Source organism: Tasmannia lanceolata, unplaced genomic scaffold (genome assembly GCF_043159265.1).
Source record: "Tasmannia lanceolata isolate RefF3 unplaced genomic scaffold, GAP_Taslan_0.1 ptg000013l, whole genome shotgun sequence".
Lineage (NCBI taxonomy): Eukaryota > Viridiplantae > Streptophyta > Magnoliopsida > Canellales > Winteraceae > Tasmannia > Tasmannia lanceolata.
In genome coordinates, this window is record NW_027518690.1 from 44,450,118 (window position 1) to 44,473,759 (window position 23,642).

At 37.6% G+C, this 23,642-nt stretch overlaps 1 long non-coding RNA gene and 1 pseudogene across 2 annotated transcripts; both read right to left on the reverse strand.

Annotated features, from left to right (window-relative positions):
• Positions 1 to 360: 360 nt before the first annotated feature.
• On the reverse strand, positions 361 to 4,340 carry LOC143889222 (uncharacterized). Its single transcript, XR_013254793.1, has 3 exons — positions 4,141 to 4,340; positions 3,633 to 4,059; positions 361 to 660 (listed from the first exon to the last, which is right to left on the reverse strand). It is a non-coding gene; the product is annotated as an uncharacterized LOC143889222 (long non-coding RNA).
• A 2,912-nt stretch (positions 4,341 to 7,252) lies between these two features.
• LOC143889223 (uncharacterized) lies at positions 7,253 to 23,199 on the reverse strand (annotated as a pseudogene). The gene is made up of 9 exons (XR_013254794.1): positions 22,909 to 23,199; positions 22,135 to 22,209; positions 21,154 to 21,243; positions 19,092 to 19,134; positions 15,562 to 15,664; positions 12,404 to 12,499; positions 9,055 to 9,245; positions 8,842 to 8,911; positions 7,253 to 7,599 (listed from the first exon to the last, which is right to left on the reverse strand). The product of XR_013254794.1 is annotated as an uncharacterized LOC143889223 (transcript).
• Between the last annotated feature and the right edge of the window lie 443 nt (positions 23,200 to 23,642).

A 23,642-nucleotide genomic window follows, 5' to 3' on the forward strand; every position in this document is an offset into this window, starting at 1 on the left:
CCATACCAGAGGAGTTTTGGCTCTTGCTGGTACTTCCATTTTCACACCAACTATCACCATACGAGTAGATTAGGGACTCCAAATTTGGCAAGCAAAAGCACTAGAGGGCGACAGAAAAATACGATGATCGAACAATATTCACTATCTAATCAGTAATGGCCTGTAAACAGAGAGTTAAGAACAAGCAACATACACAACAAGGGCAAAAAATTGTACAAATCGAGCGGTTGGGGTCATTCAAAACCTCAATTTGGGATGGACGGCTCATCAGCATGCGGCCCACCTAATCAAAGCCACTTATCACTGCTGTGCCTCTTGTAGGTAAAGACAGCTCTTGGGCATGAGGAAAATGCATACTACTGAAAAGCTACCACACAGTAAGTACCATTAAAACTATATACATGTGATCAGACAGTAAACCGTTTCCAGTTGTTTACACTCATACTCCCAAGTTTTGTAATTCAGGAACCAAAAGAAAGGCTGCATTACCATATTTAATGCAATGTAGGCACTTGAGCATGATGACAGCAGCCCATTGATTTGCAACTTTCACTCTTGGTTGTTCATCGCCGTTAAGAGTCAAACTTGCCATCCGGCGTGTTAACTTGAACTGAACAAATGAATCTTTTTTCATGCTTTGGCCCCCATTCTTTTTCCTTTCTGCAAGTGTGACAGCAAAAATAAAAGGATCTCTGCATGTTTATGTAAAATAAACCGACAAAACTAGAGCACAAATACAGGCAACCAACATGTTTGATAAATCAAGTGAGCGAAAACAAAATAGAGAAATACAAGGGAAGATATGGAGAGACTGGAATGCAAAAAAAATGTTGAGAAAATGCAATTTGCTTTCAGCGTACACTAATATTAAACTGAGTAGTGAAGAGAGTAGGAAAACTACTTGTAGTTGTAACAAGAAAATGTAATCCAGCCATTAAAAAAATGTGATCCTGGAGACAATAAGATACGCGGTGGATCTGTAAAAAGGGGAACAAGGAAAAATCATTGGGGCAGTTTGATGACACATAGAGGAAAAATTGCAACTGGCCCACCTATTGTTGGGAAAGTTGCCTTGTTTCCCAAATCCCACCACCACTTTGCTATTTTAGCTAGAATTATGTGGTGTGGTGGAAAGGCAAAAGGAGAGAATTACCTAATATTATTAGGAAACAGGAAGGTGTGGAAATGAGAGATAAGTGTGAGGTTGCAGCTAGAGTTAGTCATGAGAGAGAAGGAAAGAGAGGAGAGAGAAATGGATAAAGCGAGAGAGAAGTGTCGGAGTGTAGGACTTTAAGTAAAGAAGATGAAGTGTTGGCAGAAAAAACTTTTTTTGATGAAATCAAATCTCTTATTCTGTAGTTGGAGAAATCTTCGTGTTAAGGGTGTTTTTTAAATATTTTTTGTAGGATGTTCGGATAGATGGATAAGGAGTTTTTCGGGAGTGTTGATCTTTGGTCTTATAATATTTGACACGTGGTTAATATTGGTGCTTTCAAGATTAATGGGACTTCGCTGGTAAAAAGGACTGATGATATAGAGAGCTGTTATTGGAGGCTCTAACGTAAAGTCTGCCAATGGCATGTTGAAGGAAGCAAGGAAATTATACTGTAGTTGAATTTGCTTTGTTAGGTTCTACCTTCCCCTTGTTCCGGGTATGCCCGTTCCAGTTTATTGATTTTTGTAATGCTTGACGGGACTCCTGGTCCCCAATGCGTTTCTAATATCAATGAAAAATGTCATCTTAAAAAAAAAGGTTTTTCTTCTTGGGTTACTCCTTGTGTACAGTCTTGGTTAGAGCGCAAGGAAAGGGTTGCGGGTTTGTGGGTTTGGGTTAATCTATTGTAATCTTTGTATATTGTTTTTCTAACTGTGGAAGCTCGTGTTCTCGCCCGTGGATGTAGGCATCTTGGCCAAACCATATAAAATCTCAGTATTCATCTTGTGGCCTGTATTCTTGTTACACTTTCCGTTTATATTTGTGCATGATAGGATCAGATTTGCCCGGTAGATTTTCTCAACACCAATAAGTTATACTTGAAACACTGCCGACAAAGGTGCTGATGAAGCATGGGGGAGTAGCAGCAATCAAGTTCACAGTTTCGGTTGATGACCTGCAGTGATACTCTGTTATGTGAAGGATTGAGGACCTAACTTTAATACCATGTACGGAACGTACATCGAAAAAATAAATCACAGGGCATTGTCCTTGGAGTGGTTAAGCATCTTCTGTGTACAGTTTGATAAAGGACAGCTTACAAAATAGCCATTAATGAATTGTTAAAGTCAAACAAAGAAGCACCATTCATGAACAAGATGCAAGCAATTGTTGGAAAATTTCAAATTGTATACATTCTCATCGAACATAATAAGCATCTAGCAAAGCAGTAAGACCATGGGCATTAGCAGATACTGTCATGGAAATCGGGGATTTGGTTGCCTTGATAGCCCCAAAATTTCAGCACATGCGTCTGTCCGCCAATGAAGATGCCGACAAATTGGCTAGTTTAGTTTTTTAGAGCTTGTTTAATATAAATACTTTATGTTGGGTTTGTAAGAAAAAAAACACTTCATTCATTTGCAATTTGATATTGAGAGCTTCTTGGAGAACTCATGGTGTGAAGCTTTGAGATAAATAGATTACCTTTTATTAGTCGCCATTTATCGTTTCTACCAATCTTCTCTCATCTTTTTTGGGTTTTTTTACATAAACTACGCTCTCGATAAATACAAATCTCCATTAACATCACCAAAAACTTCTCTTGCATTATTTTTCATATATCTTCTACCCAAAACTCCTAAAACACCCATTAAAAAAAATTTAACCTTAGAAACATTATTCAAACCCATCCATACCTTGTGCTCCTTCATTTTGTCCCAACACTAATTTTACAACCTCTCAAGATCCTTCGACAACTTTCTGCCATATGTCTGCACAACTCCAAACCTATCTTAACCCCATAGAAATATTTTACAAATCTAATCACCTATTTTACGACTGAAGCCCTTAATTTTCACCCACCCATTTCAACCATATTCCCTACCACAACAGTCTACACAATCCCGGCATAAATCTGACACTTCTCATATTGTGTCTACATACCTCGAAACCTGCCAAAAACTATCTTTGAGGTCCAGAATCTTCCTCATAGGCATATTGTATTGTTTTGAGACCTTGTGAGATTTTGCACATTCAAATTTAGTATGAGAGCAAAATATTAAGTCAACCTTCGATCTTCCTGCATCAGAAACCTTGGGGTGGCTTTGAAGAGAGGAATTCTAGATTTTTAAGATTGAAGGGAGAGAAAGATACATGGAAAAGGGGTGAATAAGTATTATGTTTGAAAAATGAGGGATCAAGAGAAGAGATGAAGTGAAGAGAAGGAGATGGCAGTCTTAACTAGACCTGATCCACTAAGATTGCAAACCTGATCCACTAAGAATGCAAAGAAAGACTTCATTGGTCCACTATAAATTATAAAGCAATTCCTAAGCGATAATCTGGCATCAGCATAATATGGGGCAAAAAGAATGAAGGTAAAAAACAAAAGTAAATAAAGGTAAAATAAAAATAAAAAAGGAGGAGAAACTACATATAACCTAGCCAAATACTCTCACTAAAGACCATAACTGACCTGTATAATGGCTTAGGCCACTGGTTCTTCTTGGCACATTCTTTTCCTTTCGGCAACTCAACCATCTCCATGTTTCTTCCAGGTGTTAAAAGTCTCTCCTGCATGCATCCTGACATTTCTAAAACCTGAATTTCTTACTTAAAATCCAAGAAACGGTGTCAGGACAGCACACAGCAGCTTGATCATAAACTTTCTTCTACACTGTTTTCAAGCTAAAACCTGGATTCTAAAATCAGCGTATCCAAACGGCCCCTTAGAGTAATGCCCTACCTACCAGCCAAAGAACAACCAGATTGTAGTTGCAATCAATAATGACAGCAGCAGCAATAGATTCCACAATATCCGCAAGAACTTTTGGCGCCTTAATCTCTCTGCTATAGAAAATATCCTCAGCTTCTCTCTCGATTGCAATCATGAATTCTTTAACCTAAAACCATTTAAAAGGGGGAGAAATAATCAAGGATAAGTATCACAAAATTCTCAAAACCAAAGAAGAGATTTCAGAGACCTCTCTATCAAGTGAAGGAACATCACGCCCGAGCTAGGCTGTCAGTGGTGGCATTAGCAGAATGGAGGGCGGAGAGATTAGAGACTTCAAGGTCAGGGTCAGAGTGAAATAAGTATTCGGCGAGCACGAATATGAGGGCTGCCTTGCCGAGAAACTGGAGGCGTTGATAAGAGTCAACATTGGGCAGAGAAGAGTGACTGAGAGTTTGTTGGACAAATTAGATGTTGTCCACTAGGGTTTGATATATGGCTTGATTGAATCCGGAAATTAGAAATGTAAATAAATCAGTACTTAGTTTTTGTAGAAAACGTTTCTGTAAAACAGATCGAGAAGAAGAAGGCTGAGTCGTGCCACTGGTCACTCTCCTTAAGAATCGTATCCGCCCCCTACCGGTGCAAACCGGGATCCGCGAACCGATGCTCCAAAATAAAACAGCCAAAGTTGGCTCCAGTCCACGTGCACTCGCTGACTGGTCCACTCAGAATCACCGTAGAACTGTGCTCAGATCAGAACGGAAGAAAGGAAGAAGACAAGCAGAAACTTTGATGTTTTCTGTAAAAACTATATACTCCAATGGTGTTGTTCTCTTCTTTTTATAGATGAGAATATGACTGTTGGAGGATAATTAATCACCATTAAAAGACAAAAACGTTTCTCTCCAATAGTCATATTTGTGACTGTTGAGATTTGAAACGGTTTTGCAATTAAGGGGTGTATCTTTATAAAAAACATGGGGTAAAAAGAAAAACCGTTTTTGGGCAATAAAAATAACCTTTTTTATTTAATACCCAAACCCAAACCCAAACCCGGACCACGGCCCGGCCCGGCGAGGCGAGGTGCGCACGCGCGCGTGTGTGATTTACATATGGGCTTGTGCTCTTCTAAAAGCCCAAGACCCAACAAATTCTAAAGCCCCTTGAAGGCTCAAGCCTTTCTCCAACTCTCCATCTTATATGGATGAGAAGAATTTTCTTCCAAAGCGATGTGGGACTATTAATTTGCCTTTGGTTTTGAAAACACACCACAAGCACATTCACCAAGATCTTGGGTTCAAGTCCCCACACATGCAAAAGTCTTTTGCTTTAAAAAAAGAGAGGGAAACATAATTTGAATCTTCCCTCCAAATTTTTTAAACAAAAAGAATAAGCATCTTTGACTTTTCAAATCTTTTATTATTATTTTTGTTCAAAAATTCTAACAATCCCCCACAAGATTCAAAATACAGTTGAAAATTGAAAACGGAAGTATCTGAGCACATTAGAAAATAGAGTGGATTCATACCGGTGTCTTTTAGACTTCAACCGATATTTAGGATAAACAGATTACGTTACCGAGTACGGGTAGAGTTAGACTCCTTCAACCTTTCCTCGTGGGTGTAACTGACTAACCTGTTATCCACACTCTACATTTGATTCCTTGGTGATTCATTCACAGTTTTGGAACATTTTGACCTTGTTCCCCTCTTGGTTCTCATGAATGTTCTAGAGAATTACTCGTTAAATTCTCATAGGAAGCGGCCTTACCTCCACATTCACTTAGGTCAGTCATCAAGTATGCACTGCAAGTAACATACCACCCAATACAGGTTATGATCTGATTAAGAGTCTATAACTCATCCTCTCTCATTTGCAGTGAACACTATCTTTCATCATTTTGCATCTAGGAGTAGGGGGTGATAGTGTTAACAAACCATCCAGTGACTTGTTAGTACCCATTGAACCAAATTCCAGGGATCTCCTTTCACATTGGTTGGGTGTCCATCACTAATGGTTCATGCCACGAGCTTTAACCCCATTCCTTGCGATGTCTCATAAACCACCTTGTTTATTTGTGGCTTTGTCAGAGAATCTGCCAGATTCCTCTCCGACCTTACAAAGTCGAGTGCTATTGTTCCCTCACTCAAGTATTGCTTTACCAAATTATGCCTCAGGCGTATATGCCTTCTTTTGCCATTATAGGTCTTACTTTTGGCCTTGGCTAAAGCAGCTTGACTATCACAGTGTAAAGACACTGAGGGAACCGGCCTTGGCCATAAAGGCACATCTGCCATAAAATTCCTGAGCCATTCGGCTTCAGCTCCTGCTAGTGCTAAGGCTATAAATTCCGCTTCCATAGTGGAACTTGTACTACAAGTTTGTTTAACCGATTTCCAAGAATTGCACCACCACCAAGGGTGAATACATATCCACTGGTAGACACTGAATCTCTTGAATCAAATTAAGGCTTGATGGATCCAGCTGCTAAAGGGTTTTGGATCATTTGGCGAGACTTATAATTGACCTTTCTGTCTTTTGAAAACGAGTGTGCCTTTATTTTCTGCCATTTTTCCAATATATAATGGTACTGATATTGGCACTACCATGTTTTAGTAATTGATCAAACAAAACCTTGTCTTTTCTATCATTTAAACAGCTGCAAAAGGTTATTACAGTTCCCATTTCCCAAGAAGCTCTCAAAGCCAATTAAAAAAACAAGCTGAGTTAGTGCAGTTATTTAAAACAGCAACCATTTTTGTAATAACGATATAAGATGGGAATCTCATTCTTAAGAAATTGAAGTGGGCTCATTCCATAGCATGATCCAAACCATTCATTTGTTGGGCTTTTATAACTAATATTTTATGGCTTACATATACATAAAAGTTAAGAGCTTAAATTTATTAGTTCAGTTCTTCTTCTCTACAATGTAAATTTCCAATAATTTTGAAGTTCTAACGAGATTCACAGACAATATGAAACCCCATACTTAATTCAAAAAATGTAAGAAATTTTAAATTCTTCTGGATTTCTTAAATTTTGAAAAAGGGTATAGAAATTCCCGAATTCTAGATGAAATTTTCAATTATTCTATGGAGTTTGCAACTTTGACTTCAAGAAATAGAAGAATCTCCCATTTTCCCTTTTTTTCCCTCTATTCTTTACTGTTCTCCCTCCCATCCTTTCCTTGTTCTCTCTGTATCTCTGTCATGGCACTCCCTCCGCAATCTGACTCTAATATTCCATGGAAAAAAACTTTCATGGCTCCTAAACATGGCCTTTACTGAAAATAACTCACCAACAAGTAAAGCATCTCTTCGCAAAAACCTTTACAAATAAATGACGCTGCAGCCGAGTATGATAAGTGTTGCATGTTTTCATTTCAGCCACGAGGAACTGTGAAGAAAAATTACAATTACCAAGTAATGGTGGAGCTGCACTAAACATTATGATGAAAAAAGGAAAAGAAAAATATAATGCTAAAATAAAATAATAAAGATAATGATAACTGTGCCTGTAACAAAGCTATAAGCGCACGTACGCCCACACTCGGACGGGATGAAATTAGATAATCAGAAATTATTTTTAAACAAACTAGGCTCTACATATGATCAAGCCCGCCGGCCTGAAGTGCCGCTACCCGATTTCCACGGGCCACATTATGTATGAGCTGTTCAAGCCTCCGCTTGGTTGTTACGTCCTCCTGCAAGTACATGTAACCAATGTCAAATACACAAAAAAGCTCGAGCTTTCAAGACTAGAAAAATCATGGAAAAATACATAAAAGTCAGGCATAAAAAAATATATATTATCTAGAAGATTTCATACAACCACCACAATTTAGCAACAGAGCAGAAGTTATGTTCGCCGCATCCTTCGGCCTTTCATTCATGGCAGACTCACAGATAGTTATTCAATGGGTTCAATCAAGTTGCCAAGAGAAAAAGGGAATGTGCTCGATCAAATTGTCAGAAGAAAAAGGAAATCTACATAATAGAACACCCACGCAACAAATCCACCAGTGAGGGCATGATTGAGAACGACATTGACTGTACAAAGTACAAAGCAATGTTTCAAAACTCGGAATCAGGCAAGAACTCAGTCAAGGTAACATGGAGTCAAATAGGGCCAGTCAATGATAGATGTCGTGAATTTGTCACCTACACAGGACATTGTTAAAGGAGCATTGATAAACTTGGTAACGCAAATCTCGGACTGGGACAAGATGTCAAGAACTTAGTCGAGATATTAAGGTAGCTGACTTGGGCAAGTCGGTGATTGACTTAGGGAGTTGTTAAACAGTGGTACTAACATAAACAAAAGTACAATCAACATTAAAAGGAACTCTAAGCCATGACACATTCCAATTAGTGAAAGGTTGAGATTATAGCAGTTCTTATTCTCAGCTGCCAGTGGACAACTAAACAAACTAATGCGAGGAATCTGATTTCGTGCTAAATCTCAAATGAAGCTGTAAGCGGTCTTTTCCATTTTCTCATTTTCTTAATAACCTTTACCCCGACCATAAATAATCCCTAGGGAATGAAACAAATTGTAGAAACTTGCAAAATATAATAAAAACATATCCCCCTTCAGTCATCACTTTAGGTCTGTTTAGCAGCATGCTTTTTAAAAAAAAATTATGTTTAGCAGCATGCTTTGAATCAAGTTGTGTGACTGGGGACGTAAAGAAAGATTTTCTGTTCGACAAATAAAACAATATGGTCACAAAAGAGCTTCAAGAAGAATTCATGCACAATTTACTCTTTTGGAAGCAGATCCCAAGTTTCTTTTTCTGAGCAACTAATCAGGGTTAAATTGATTAATACAAATGAATCTGTATTAACCTTGAAGAAATAGCATAATGTTGTGGTGCAAAGGAGAACAGCTTGAAAGAACTAATGCTAAAAGATACCAAAAAATATATTTTACTAAGGGAACTCACACGAAGGCAAGTACTGAATGTTGCATCTCTTAACATGTCAGGAAGGCAACTCTTCAAAGCTTCACAAGCCCTGCAATTTTGGAGACCAAAGATCATTGACATCTTATAAGACGGGGCCTATAACAATGAGGACAAGAAATGATGGAACAACTCGAGCCACAAACAATTGCATTAACTATTCATACATTACAAAAGACATGTTTGTATACTAACCGTTCATTATCAGTGAGTCTCAGATAACAACGAATAATAAGTTTTAAAAGTCGTGCAGAGGGTTGTTCAGCAAGTGATGCGACCATAGTCCCAAGAACACGACTTACGGCAAAAAAACGTTCTGCCTCAGCACAAATGTATCGCAGCCCAACATCATCCAAGAGAATTTTTTGAACAATAAAGGTGGCTACCTATATATTCAAGTAGGCCAAAGAATCCATGAGAGGCAATTCAAAGAACATTCATAAATTCAAGGTAAAAACTTCTTCAATGTCACAGTAACTAGCATTTGATGAAAGTACAGTGACAAACAAAGAATAATATGATGCCATCTAGAACTACAGTTGAAATAACAGGAATCAATAGTTAGGGAGAAAAGAACTTTCTTCACTAATTCTTAAAAGAAGAAAATTGAAACAAAATATATAAAAATTGGCATGTACCTACAGCTCAACCAACTAAAGAGACATAAAGCCCATCTAAGAGAATCTCCTTGTCATCGACCACTAGATTCACCAGATAATCGGTGGCATTTTCTTCATGTATATGTAGCACTGAACATTACTCCAAGATCTTTTCAATTAAAACTCGTAGGTGTCGACAGAATGCTGAACCCCATGCAAAGCATCTTAAGGTGTGCACCAAACAAGAGAGGCATGATAGCTTTGTGGATTTATGTTTTAGAAGTAAAATGGAAATCCCCATCCAAGTGAGAGATGAAAAAAGCACCTCCTGGAGATTCAGCAGGAAACAGAGCCAATTTACAGCAGTGTTCCTAGCATGTTGAAATTTTGGTTGTGTTTGAGAGAGTAACGCGTAACATAAGTGCCACCTTCACAGGAAAGACAATATGATAGCACTAAGTACAATGGCAGAAACTGAAACATTAAAATCTTTCATCTTGCAAGAACATTTAGGTTCTTTGACCATATCTTTTGGAAATGAGGATGTAATATGCATTTAAAAAGATAGTGGAATAAAGGTCCTTTGGGCCTTTGTGGGGCCTATTGCGATGGCGGATGCCACAGAAGCGGAGGTGCGTGCAGTATATCAAGGTTTAGAGCTTGTCGTAAAAAGCCGTCACGGTAATGTAGTGGTAGAAGGTGATTCAACAAATGTCATTCGATGGCTCAAAGGACCTCATAAACCCCCCTGGAGATTTGATAGGTTGTTTGATGAAATGTTTGATAGGGTGAGGTCCATGGAGGTCGTGTTTCATCATGTTTGGCGCTCTGCCAATCAGGTGGAGGATGGTTTAGCTAGAGAAGGAATATTCAAGGAATCTTTAGCTCTCTTCGATTCTCTTCCACCGTGATCATCTCTATTTGTAGCTTATTGAGTGATGTTGTATTCTCTTTCTCATTTTGTATTTTGACCATCTCGGTCTTCTCTGTTAATAAAATTGGCTACCATTTAAAAAAAAAGAATAGTGGAATAGTATTAGAAGATCAGATCAGTTCCAGAGGCCTGGATGTATACACCATGAAACCTGAAATATAAAACATATAAATTGCAGTGAATAATATTAATTTGGTTTGGATGTCTATCTTGTAGGGTAGCAAAGCAACCTATTGGAAAAAATCATCACAGTCCGCTTCTACATCAACAAATCAGTGAAAGTAATTTTTCACTAATCAGACTAAAACATGGTAGTGAAAGCATTGAGAATGAGAAGGACTAGCACACTTAAGGCTATGTAATATTCCTAAAATTCTACGGCAAGGCTATCCAAGATATCTGAGATAAGAAAGATTTAGAAAGGCATACTCATCCTCTCACTAGGGATGCAACTTGGGTCAGGTTCAACCCAATTTTGGCTCGAGTTGGGTTGAAATTTCCTCGGGTTGGGTTGGGTTGGGAAAAGCCAGCCTAATTTTATTTCAAGTTGGGATAGGGTTGAGGTCTTGGCAACCCGACCCAACCTCCGTCCTCTAATATTTATCTTGAATTTCATTGGGTTATTGTATTTTTCTGTCTGGCCCAAGGTGAACCCAAATCAACCCAACTCAACCCGATCTGATTTCGGGTTAGATGGGCTCGGTTAGCGTTGAGAATTTAGAGGCGGGTTGGGTTAGGGTTGACCATCCTCAACCCGAGGCTCAGGTTGGGTTGGGTTAAGGTTGAGGGAATGCTATCTTGGGTTGGGTTAAGGTTGGCCTCAACCTGATCCAACCCTACCCGAGTTGCACCCCTACCTCTCACTAAAAGAAATCCACTGAAAATCTATTGATTGCTAGCAATGGAAAGTTATTGAGGTTTTAACTTCATACCTAAAATTTGATTCGAGCTTCACTCATATACATCGCGAAGGAGACCTGTGAGCTAATTCTCTTTCTAATTTTGGTGTGTTATGTATATAATTTTTTTTTTTGGCACGAGATGCTCGAGTTGTCATTTGTGTTAGTATTTTTTTTCATTGAGCTTTTGTATTGCAGGTTGTAGGCCTTCCTTTTGTATATTTTTCCACTGATGCAACATTTGTTCAAAAGAATGAAAAATATAGGCAAACAAGGCTGGTCAGTATGAATCTAGCTGGCAATCAAGATGCAAACACTCAGTAAATGATGAATACAACAGTGGGGGCATAAAGGAGGATTTTAGGTTATCGAGACTGGCAAATATCATCAATGATATCATGGATTTGGCATGGGCTACATGTATCTTCTAGTTAGCTTTTGAAAGAAAGCAAAAAATGCGGCAGATATGCTTGTCATTTGCATGGTTTTAACCGAAATTTGGGATTTCGGTCAAGACCGAAACCAAAATCAACTGAAACCGAAATTTAGGCCAGTATCCCAAATTTCAGCCAAAATTTAAGGAAAATGCAATTTTTAAAATATTTTACAAGATTTCGGCCGAAATTACCTAAATTTCAGTCTCGGCTATGTCCGAAACTGAAACCGAAACCGAAATTTAAAACCTTTGTCATTTGCCAAAGAAATCCCTAAGCCTCCATTAATGGGTTACCTATGCCTCCAGTGTAGTGCCTTTTATTTTATTTATTTATTAATAAAATTGTTATAACATAAAATAAAAAGAAAGAGAGTCCAAATTAAAATTAGTGAAATAGCTCCATAACAAATGAATGACTGGGTATTTCTCCCATCATGCACAATCGAATCCGTCAATCGGCTTCCATCTTGTGATGATAATCTATAGATTTCATTTTATGAAGATAGTAACTGAAGGAAAATGGAAATATCAGCTCTTGCATAGAGCGAATCTCTGGATTTTGTTAATACCACTAAAACATAGAGTGCTAATGGCATAGATTCCATCAGAACAATGCGAAGCATATGGTACAGAAATCTCATATACACAAAGAGATCCAGAAAGTCTGGTCACTCACCGTTTTTGACGGTTCACTACCCATCTCCATGGTACGCAGGCACAAAGGAATTATTTCTGTCGACAGAAGAAAACTAATAACTTCTGTATTATCAACCTGCAAAAAATGGCGCTAAATATATTTTCCTGAATTTGGAAATAAAAGGAAGACACGTGATATCATTTTTTTAATGGTAAGAGGCACAATATCATTAACAATAGCAAAGAACTCATTTCAGAGCATGTTCCCCATGACGTTTGGCATTATCCCCACACTTTTTGAAAAGTGTACATGAGAGAGATTTCAGGAAAGTGGCCAGCATAAGACTTACTAAAAATACATTAGCATCTCTGAGAAGTTTAAAGACATCAGCAATGGAAAGTACTTGTAAGGTTTTTGGAAAATTTTAGTGGTTTCTTCCTTCGCTTCAAAGAATCTTAATAAAGAATTCAAAATCTCTAGAAGGCTGGTTCCGAGTTCAGTCAAAGCTTATGAAATCATGGAAATTTAAATTTTCCAAAACAATAAATTAAATGAGAGATGAAATATACAAATGAGCCAAAACAAGGGACAATCAATAACCAAGCTTTGGCATGATATGGGACGCTTTGCAGAGGCACAAAAGATAAAAATAATGAACAGAAACGGAATAATGACCGAACATAGTTAACTGGTGCAAAGCCAGGCATGTTTGTTGTAGAAGACGAGCTTCTAGAAGTTACAGGCATGTTTTGAAATATTCGACAATACGAGGCATACTATTATGTATCTCCTGATACGCCTCATTCAGGGAGGGTCAAGTAAGGTGCATTGTCCAAGATATTGTAGATTATCAGGAAATATGCCTGATATGCATAATACTTGATATTCCAAGTGTCGTGGCAATACATTACTAGAGGCTACATGTATCTCATTTGTGCATTTTTAGAGGTGAAATGGGGTTTCTAAAACCCTCATTGACGAAGGTTGGGAAGGCATATTGATGACGTCTGCAAGCGCGCGCGCGCGCACACACCAAAAAAAAAAAAAACCCTTTCAACCACGTCCATCTCTAGAGATAAACAATGGGATCACCAACCCAGAGGGGCTGGTTCTCGATCTCCGCACTGGATTAATAATGAGGCAATGGTCATTTGGAGAAGAGGAAGGCAAATACACGAGGGGGGTTGGCGCAAAAGAAGCTTCTCTCCTCCCCTTGGATGAGCTATGCACAGGAGACGAGCACCTAACACCATCTGTGCAAACCCACACAAACGCATTCCTATTCGAGAAGAGGCCGCATCCCGAAAGGTCGATCCAAAGAGGCCAAACAAGCCCACCCAAAACAACGAATGCCCAAAGCACGCAAGTCTAATGGGCAAAGACCCATCTGGCCCCAATACCGAAAAAAGAGAAAAAGGAAAAGGATGGTGGAATAGGGCCATCTAATGGACGGTTTGGATCATCCTATGGTGCGGGCCATACCGTACTTTTAAAGAAGTGAGGAGTGCCCTCATCAAAATGCAGTAGTGCTGATAACATTTCCCTTTATTTCTTTTGCTATTTTCCCTATTTTAAATACAGTGTGTGTTTTATGAATGTGCATTTATAACGATTGACAAAAGTAACTGATATGCAATTATTTAGTTGTTTTTACTTTTTATCACTATATTGATACAAAAATTTGGGCTAGTATTGTCTTTATTTTATATTTTGAATAGTGCATATGTTTTAATACATACCCTACATCACAAAATGCTGCCATGACCATGTTGATACAAAGACATTGCATAGGCACACAGATAAGATTGATGGAAACAGATCCTGTCTATGATGAAACTACTATGGAGAGGAAATGTAAGCTGGGGGCATTTCTCGCTTTAAAGAATATTAGGCAAGTAAAAGGAGGGAGATTCTGCCTTTTGAGAAGGTCATCAAATAAGCAAAAGTGCAGATGAGAAAGCATCTTGATGTTCGGAATAGTACTTCCAACAGAAAAGTGGCAGCATAAGCAGTAATTGATAGATAGTATGAATTCGAGATTTTGAGTATAATGATGATGATGGAGAAGATGTTAACAAGGTGCATTAAAACGAGTTTGGAATCGAAGGTAATCCATAAGCTACCATCAAGAAAAGGAACGATCACAGTAGTGTCAACCTTGAGGTTGCAGGTTCAATCCCAGCTTACCTTCCAAAAAAAGGAATATGACAGCCCTTATGCATGAGGATTGAGAAGTGAGAATTTGGGGTCAAGGTGGGTCCTATGGACATTTTTATGCAAAAAAATTAGACAATTGGACACATAATGTGAAATGGAAGCGAAAAAGGCAAAATCCTTTTATATTAAAGCATATCCCCCACAACAATTGATCACCATATTATCAGCCAGTGATAGATGCTATAGTAGAGGTGGACCTAGGACTAGGACTGCGTTAAAGGGCCAAGTGCTTTTGGTCTCTCGGATCCGCTCGGATGATAAAGCGAAAGAATGTCAGGATTACACTGTACCTACAATAATAGAGGTTGCACTATAATGTGTTACGGTTGAGCTAGTCCAAAATTAATGACAGCTGATAAATGTTTTGGTGTACTACAATCGAAGCACATGTCCTAAATGTGTCCAATAAAACTAATGATGCTTACTTACCCCTTCAATCTCATGAATAAAATCGTGGATGACATTAGGGAGGCTCGCGTAATTAGGTAATAAGAGGTAAGCTTCAAGGATGTTGGTAAGGAGTTAACAGAGACTACAAACACTTTTTTGGATTCCATGTGCTATACAATGTTCTCGATTTGATATTGAAGACCATTGGGAAGTTGAGCTCAACAAAAGTATAATAAAGTAAGACTAATCATAGTCTTCAGTTACAGTTACAACAACCATCGGTATCAAGGGGATGTCATGAAAAGTTGACAGATGGCAGAGAGCTTTGCAGACCGACATAACATTAGAAATACTGAAAATGCGTACATGGGATGTATTATGCAACAAGTAAGCTCAAGTTGTCACAACTGCTAAAATATTAAGAAAGTATTTAGTCTCTAATGAGACAGTATATGTCATTTACATAATCTAAGTGCAAAACAGTTCTATCAAATCAAATCACATTAGCCTTTTCTCTTATGAATTTTTTTTCACATTACCATCAAGTAAAAACACAACATGATATAATAAATTTTGCAAGTGCCAAGTACCATAACAAGTGCACCTATAACTCCTAAGCTGGTAAGCCTCAATCAAATGGCTGTGTCTTGCTTGTGGTGTTTAGAAACGGGTACACATATAAAGGGATATGAGCTGAAAGAAGACAAAATGCCAAGTATTATGTGAGCGCTAACTTTACACTGCTAAATTTCAACCATAGTAATGTGCATATGCATGTCAATGGAAGAATTAAATACCTCAAAGGAATATTTCCTTAAAGGGATCTGCTAAAGTTCATCGCAAAAGGCTTTTCGCGGCTGGTCTGTCGCACTTCAGACCAGCCACCTCGTGAATGGAGACACCAGCTTTTGTCTTCATTCACGACGTGGCTGGTCTGATTTGCGACTAACCAGCCGCGAAAAGCCTTCTGCAATGGACGCTAGCAATTCCCTTCCTTAAATGTTTATCATGATAAAATAAGAGTACAAATTAAAGTGTTCATCAACTAATGAAATTTCCACAATCATACATAAGGATATGTCTCTGAGACATAACCAATCCTCGGAATCAAAGGAGAAATGCTTCAAATTAATCATTCAAGCAAATCTCAAAACATGTATAGAATGGAAAAATCATGTCTTGTCAAACATATGCATAGACTTATAAGATCCTAAAAGCAGAAATTGACAAGTTGGAGCAATATCAAAAACTTCCAGACTCAACTCCGGCCAAGGAAAGAAAACCTACCAAAAACCATATGAAGTTACAATTGTTGGGAGCACGGGTGATGATTTGAAATTCAGAATGGAATGGTAAATTGTAATAGGGGTCCAATCGTATCATAAATCTTAAGATTCACACACACACACACACACACACACACACACACACACACACACACACACACACACATATTTACAAATAAATGTATGTATATGCACACACATATACATATATCAAAAAAATATAAAATAAAACCATATACAAATTAGAGAATAGTCATTATATATATATATATATATATATATATATATATATATATATATATATATATATATATATATAGAGAGAGAGAGAGAGAGAGAGAGAGAGAAAACATTTCCTACACACTTGTGTAGGTAAGTTACCTACACACTAGCTTAAAATATAGTGGGGGCCCACATTGTTTGGGTGATCCAAACCATTCATTTGAATGGTCCTCACAGAGATAGGGTGTCCACAAAAAATCAGATCCATAGGATCATCCCAACCCTACGATTTGTGGAGGTAAAATGGACGTGTATAAACCTTCACAAATTAGTCCATTTTTTGCCTCCATAGTTTGAATGGTTGGGATGATCCTATGGATCTGATTTTTTGAGGACACCCTATCTATGTGAGGACCATTCAAATGAATGGTTTGGATCACCCAAACAATGTGGGCCCCCACTGTATTTTAAGCTAGTGTGTAGGTAACTTACCTACACAAGTGTGTAGGAAATGTTTTCTCATATATATATATATATATATATATCAAAAAGGGAGATGATATTTTCACTCCCCCTGCATTACGCATGCGCCCCCCTTATAACCTGATTTGACGTGAACAGTAGGCAACTTTAACACTTTTTTACGTCAAATCACATAATAATGGGGGCGCATGCGTAATGCAGGGGGAGTGAAATATCATCGCCCTATCAAAAATATGAAATAACTATAAACAAATTAGAGAATAGAAAAATAGCCAATTATTCATTTCCATTCAATCCATTAATTTAAATATAACCTACCATGATTAGTTATTCAATTTCATGATATGGATTGTTTGCTAAAAAAAATATTTTATTTGTTTCTAATCACCTATTTCCGATCTAAACCGATACATATTAGACAATAATCTAGAAACTACCATGATTAGTTATTCAATTTCATGATATGAATTGTTTGCTAACAAACTTCTCACACACAAATCATCTATTTCTCATCTAAACACATGCATATTAAACAAAAAATTGATAAGTTGTCGGTGTTGTGCTCATTATAGTTATCTCCCTCCTCAATGTAAGTAATGCCCTTAAGTACATGCATTGTGCTTTGAATAGTTCAAACTCCTTCCCCTTCTGTGTCTTCTTCCTTCTCACGAGAGTGTTTTCGAAGGCTTCTTCTTCAATTGAAAATTTATACAAATTAGGATTCAATCATGGGATTCAAATGGAATTCATAAGATTTGATTTGAATCATAAGATTTGAATTGTAAATCGTAAGATTTTCAAAACTATCATAGGTATATATATTTAGTGTTGTTTAACTAGTAATGTATCGATTGCTCAAAGTTGACATATACCTACACTATGGCCAGATAAATTTTCATCCTCTTTTTATAATATCGTATGGCATACTATGAAAAGGCCTTGCACTTTGATTGCATAATAAATAATGTGATTTTCTCCAAAAAGTCCCTTGCTTGCACATTATACTTTAATTAGTCATTAAGAATTTTGGTTTTATCAGAAAGTTTATTTTTTTATAAAATAATTTCAACAAAGTGCTACATTCTAATAGTCTATAAGCTCTCATCTATGATTATGAAACACCCTGTGACCATATCCTCTCCATCAATTACACCAGCATGCCAACCCTCCTCTCCAAACATGGTGGAAACCTAGGGTTCGCAGGTAATTTTTCTGCGAACTTGGGAGCACAAAATAGGTTTGAGATCATTAAAGTAGCATCATGCATTCCCAAGAAAGAAATAAACAACAAGTAATGTTGAAAAACTGATGTATTCCCTCACCAATCGAGCTCCTTGCTTAAGGCCGAGTAGTCTATGGTAGAGTGACCCTAAAATCAGATGGCATGTATTTATCTTTCATCTTTTCTTTGATTTCAGTCCAACTCTCAATCTTGGCATTTACTCTTTTAGTTCTTCTGTTTTGAACTTGTTTCCACCAAACATTAATTAAGGTGCCATTGTTGTTACTATTAAGGGAACACAGTCTTAATTAGGTACCTTTATTGTTAGTAGGAAAACACTTTCAAGACTGTCAATGAAGACCACTTATGCTTATGTAGTTGTTCCTGAATATATGATAATAAAAATCTTTATCCTTTTGTTTATGGTTAAAGGTATGCATGCAAATGGGAAAAAAAATGAATAAGTTGTTACATGTGATGATACAGAAAAGAGATATAAATGAAGAATAGATTCAAATGCATATTTCTACAAAATAATAAAAGGGGATCAGATATTCTGATCCCTTAGTTTTCATATTGATACCTCTCTCTGTATTTTACACGCCAGCTTGGTGAGAATAGTAACATCCAATGAAAAAATTCAAAATAAAGAGGGGTGCCAATATCAAAACATGGGATGTAAATATCAGTATCCATGACAAAATGCTCCATAAATTAAGCATAAATCCATCAAATTGCAATTGAACCTTCAAGAATAAACTTCCTAGTACATATTACTGATCAAGATATTATTCCTTTATGAGACGGTCCAAGTGGGATGCCCTCATATATTAAATAAGGAAAAAAGGGTTTTTTTTTTTTTTTTTTTGAATGGTTAAATAAGGAAAAAAGGGTTGTGCAGAATTACCACCGAGGAAAAGGGTCCTCGAATCAGGGTGCGAAGCTACACACTGTACAAAAAATATATCAAAAGGGAATCATATCAGTTATGCTGATAAAACCGAGTCAGATCAATAAAAAAGATCTGGAACATCCACAAATGCACCCATACAACTCCTGGGAGCACATCCAACCACCAACAATGAAAAAAAGAGAAGAAGAATGCCATAGATCATGTCTTTATAAATAGATCGCATAAAAACGAGTAGAAGTCAAGATGAGAATAATATATATATATATATATATATATATATATATATATATATATATAGAGAGAGAGAGAGAGAGAGAGATAAATATAGATATGTGTGCGCGTATTTTCCCCAATGAACAAACTCAACAAGAAGCACCAAGTTCGATGTGGCAAGGAACAACAGGGTGGCTGGAAGAAAGGTGAAGGGACGCTGATTAAATAAACAGCTGAAGGTATAGGAAGTAAAAAGAATCCAGCTTTCGGACTATTAAATAACAAAAGGCAACAAATCCACAGAATTTTTTGCAAATAGGAGACTAGAATGAAATATCAACAAGCTTTTCTAACACGTAATGAACATAGTTGGTCACAGTTGTGGAGTAACAAAAAAAATGACAATATTATATTTTGGGTATTTGGGAGCAATAGGTCCCTATAGAAGACATCTTGTCATGGCTTCATACAAAACATGCAGCAGAGAGCATGGAAAGGTTGCTGGAAAATTCAAATCTATGTTGAGTTGCAAGAAACAGCTACGCCAACCAAGTATCACATATAAAAGTAATTTTAAGAAAAAATTATAAAAATACTATGCCTCATCTACTTTTAACATACTGGAGCAAAGTTAACTTTTTGAAGGCGCATTTAAGAAGAACAAATTCTTTTCCTTTCAAACCGACTCTTCTCCCTTCTTCATGAATAGTGGCCTACTGGCATAGCATGTATAAAAAAGGAAACACCCAAAGAGCGGACCTAGGACCCAGAAGAAGGTAAAAAACAAACAAGAAAGAAAGAAAAAGAGATACGATCCCCAAGAGCTGGGGGCGTCATCCGATAAAAACAAGAGCCGTGCAAAGAGCCCTCTCTCTTGCGAGTCGCCTGCTCACTTTTTGGCCGACCACCAAACATGATGAAAAGACACCTCTTGCATTGCTACACACTCCATCACCTCATCAATCAGATCCAGGAATCTCCATGGCACTCTGTCCAGATGGCACAACCACTTAATAACATTCTTGGAGTCTCTCCGATGATCAGCAACTTGAACTCCACATCAGTATAGACTCTAATCCCAGCACGAAAAGGCGTCAACTTCATCTAGCTAGAGCTAGTAATCCTTGTTGGACTTGATAAAGCCACTCCAGCAACCCCCATGTGATTCCGAATCAACCCCCCACTCCCGCTGGCCCAAGCTTCCCTAAGCTTGAACCATCAAAGTTCATCTTAAGGGATCCCAGTGGAAGGGGGCACCATGTAGTCAATGGCCACTCAGCCAAATCAGACAGATCTCTATAGCAGTCCAGGATCTCCCAAGATTGGACAATTGGCACTCCCTCAAAGCCCTTCTTCAACTGTGATTAAGTGGGCATCAAACCATAGGAGCGGGTTAATAGAGAATGCTCATCTCGTAGATGAAATTAATAATTTAAATAGAGATCTCTTCAGTTCAGATTATAGGAGAAGATAAGGATATTGCCGATATATCAGCAAGGGATGGTGTAAATAGATCTTCCTCATAGGTGGAGTAATTTCTGTCGGGCTGCAATCTCTTATTTGTCATTATAAATTTCTGTTGTGATCACAAAAAGAAAGAAGAAAAAGAGAAATAGCATTTACTACATACCATGAGTATGATAATCATTTTGTCATTTACTACATATCATGAGTATGATAATCATTTTGATCTGTTACGCTTAGCATACTAGCAATAGGTTCAACCTGATTATTTCCGTCAGACGGATAAACATTCACTATAAGGGTAAAATTAACAATTCCAAAGACAAAATAAATAGAGATATCTTCAAACTGAACCAATATTATGTGACAAATAATTTACCCGAAGAAGAGTAAGTGCATTGCCAACTCGGTTTGATGCACCTGGAGTAAGCATTGGTGGTGAAAGAACAGGGTAAATTGAAACTATCTCCTACAAGTGGTCACAGGATTGCTCATTAGTTGTTAAAAATATAAACCAATAGTAAAAATACAAGTTGTACATGCTCCTAGTGAATATATTGCAAACAAAACCATTGTTTATTTGCTAGTCCAGTTCATACAGAATAAGTAACACATACAAAGAGCTGAAACACGGAAATACTTCTCATGAAAAACTAGGGGATTGATTGGGTATAAGAAATGGAATATTTATGCGGAGTTTCTGACAGAACCTCAGAAAAGAACAATTTTGACCCAACTATGTAAATAATCATGTAGTTGGAAATAAGCATTTCAAATTGCAAAATATAATTCTTTACCGATGCATTTATCTTATCAAGCCACGTTAAAAAGAAGCAAAAAAGTATAGAAACAAAGTACAATGTATTTTCGTTCTTCAACAGAATCATTTTCAAAGTGATGGTTCTGCTTCAAAATATTTAAGCATTTGGTGAAAAAATTTAACATTCTTGGAGCTGCATGGAAAGAGGTAAGAGTTCTCCTAAAAAACTATCAAGTTAATTCATGCACAATGAGAATGATGTTGGACAGGGAAGAAAAAAAGAAACAATGCAAATTATGAATGACAAGACAGGAGCTATTTCAAAAAAAAAAAATGAATGACAAGACAGGTGTATATAGATAAATGACAAACAAATAACATCACAAGTTAAAAAAGATATGCGCAATTTAAAAACAAGAACTCTGAGGTGCATGTTATAGATAAAACCTAAACACTTTGAATGCAATGTTTTAAAGGACTGGTAGAAAATATACTAAAAATTAGAGAGAGAGAAAAGTTTGAAAGAGGAGTTTCAACAAAAAGCCATTCAAATAGAAAAAGTAATTAGTTTCTTTTAACAAAAAATTATAAGTGGCACACCTTGTGAACATCATCCATAATAGTGCCAAAAGAACGCCACAGCATTGGTGCTAGATCTTGAAATATCTCCCTTTTCTGCAAGAAACTGAAGGTGAGTTCCCAATTCTACCATACAAATCTAAAATGACAACATATTGTAGCATCATGTTAGGTACCTTACCGATACGCCAAAAGCTCCAGAGCTGATGGAACGTGTTAGGCAAGGCCCTTTAAACCTGTCCCATACCAGGTTGGGTCCCACGAAAGGTTACCCCTTCTGCGGCGGCCCACTCTGTGGCAACTTCACTCTGGCGGCTTTCACTCTGGCTTTTCACCAGGTAGCCCTCTCCAGGTAGTCCTCTCCACAAGTCGCCCCTTCCGTGACTCGAACACGGGACGTGATGGCTGCTATAATACCAAATGTTAGGTACCTTACCAGTACGCCAAAAGCTCCAGAGCTGATGGAAGCTGATGGAATGCGTTAGGCAAGGCCCTTTAAACCTGTCCCATACCATGTTGGTCCCACCCAGTCCCATACTAGGCGGGCCCCCATTCAGGACCGTAACACATCAATATTAAAATGAAAAACAAAGGTATGGGACACATCAATATTATGTTGGGTCCCACCCAGTCCCATACTAGGCGGCCCCCAACCTAGATTTGTTGAAGATGGACCGAATAAGTTCAAATCCAGATCATCTAATAGTCGATAAATACTAAGGAATCAAACAACAAGAAAAATAAATAAAAAATCATACACTGAATGAAAGAAGAGAAAGGTGCAAAAAAATTGACCTTGGAGAGATCGAGCACGGCATTTTCTCTCATATCGGGATTACTGAGATCAAGAACAAGCTGCTCTGCGGAGGCAAGATTTGCCATCGTTCGAGCGCATACAGTGATCTCCGCTACTCTTCTTCTGCAGTAACGATAATAATAAGAGACTTTTTATAGAATGATGCTCGGCGGTGTGCCAAGGAACCACCCGTAAGCTCTCAACCCATGGTGAAAAAATAATCTACGCTTTTAGACCTAAGTTTGAATGTGCAATATAATTGGAATTTTATTTTATTTTATTTTTTGTGTTACAATAGTGTGTCAAGTTCAGTACAAGTTGCACCTATAATCATCTTATTAGGACCAATGGTCCGTGCCCACCCATTTTAATGTGGGCCTATCTATAGATAGAAGGACCAGTCTTCTCTCCAGCTTAATAGGGAAAAATCTTTTCGTTACATGTCTATCTTATAACAAATGAATGATTTAGATGAAATCTTCCCTAGGATCACCCTACGCCTCTGATCTCAGAAGTTTTTACACCGTCCTATTCTAGAATGGTTTAGCTAGGAACATAAGTAAGAATATGACCTTGGATATGATAGAACAAAAGAAAATGATCCGTGTAGACGAACCCAAATAGTGTCAAGATTAGACTTAGTTAATTTGAACTGGGTGGATCCTTTCACCTTCTTTATGAAAATTTTCTAAGTCTCTGTACACTCGCGTTCCTACAAGACCAAATCCCAGGA